The sequence below is a fragment of the Galeopterus variegatus genome, unplaced genomic scaffold (assembly GCF_000696425.1).
Source record: "Galeopterus variegatus unplaced genomic scaffold, G_variegatus-3.0.2 Scaffold17153, whole genome shotgun sequence".
Classification (NCBI taxonomy): Eukaryota; Metazoa; Chordata; class Mammalia; order Dermoptera; family Cynocephalidae; genus Galeopterus; species Galeopterus variegatus.
In genome coordinates, this window is record NW_007743264.1 from 11,490 (window position 1) to 12,655 (window position 1,166).

Here is a 1,166-nt window from a genome sequence, read left to right on the forward strand (position 1 = left end):
AGCTGAAACTAAGCTTATTATCTCTCTTTCTCCTTCTGAGAAGTCAGGAGAATAAGAGATATTAACCAAATTCCAAAACAATCCAGTTTCAGTCGGCATGCTAATGAAGTTCCCTCTTCAATCTTTAATCCTTACAGAAAAGTAACCTGAAGTAACCTAATGTCAACCAACCAGCTATTTCCCGTTGTTCAATTTCCCTGTTCCCACCTTACAAGGAAAGTAACTTTGAAAAAATCAATTTGCTTTTTGGTTCTTTCTGCTTTCTTCGGTCCTTCTGTCTATAAAATCAACCATCTCTGCTCAGCTCATCAGAATGCTCATTCTATCTTACAGAATGAACCATCGCCCAAGTCTGCAAATAAAGCCAATTAAGATCTTTAAACTAGGCCCAGCCTGTGGCCCGGTCTATTATTGCATGATTAGACTAAGGTTTGGAGGAAGAATACCACAGAGGTGAAGTGCATTATACTAGGCGGTACATGATATCAACGTAACTAATCACTGCTGATGTTAACCTTGATCACTTGGTTAAGGTTCAGCTTTGTTTAAAAACTGTTTTTTTTTTTTAAAGGATGACCGGTAAGGGGATCTCAACCCTTGGCTTGGTGTTGTCAGCACCACGCTCAGCCAGTGAGCAAACCGGCCATCCCTATATAGGATCCGAACCCGGGGCCTTGGTGTTATCAGCACCGCACTCTACCGAGTGAGCCACGGGCCGGCCTTAAAAACTATTTTTTAATGTCTTTCTTACGAATGCATTCTTAGTCCATTATCCTCCAGTTTAGACACAGTATTCAATTTAAGTTAGTATCCTCTGTTTTAAGCACAGGGTCTGACATATTGTAAATGCCTAAATGATAACAAGTAAAAGGTGGCCTGGTGAAAAAAATAAGGGCGGGTGGTGGGAAAGGGAAGGGAAACAGGTTAAAGACCAACCTGTGCAAAGGCACTTAGATCAGACAGACCAGTGCTTCTCAAACGTTAATATACATAGGAATTACCTGGGGATCTTACAAAATACAGATCCAGTAGGTCTGACGTGGGGCCTGAAATGTGCATTTCTAATGAGCTCCTAGATTATGTCACTTAAACAATTCTACATCCTTTTTACTACTAAGCAAACTAAGGCTCAAAAGGGTCAAATACATTCCCAAGGTCTAGTAAAT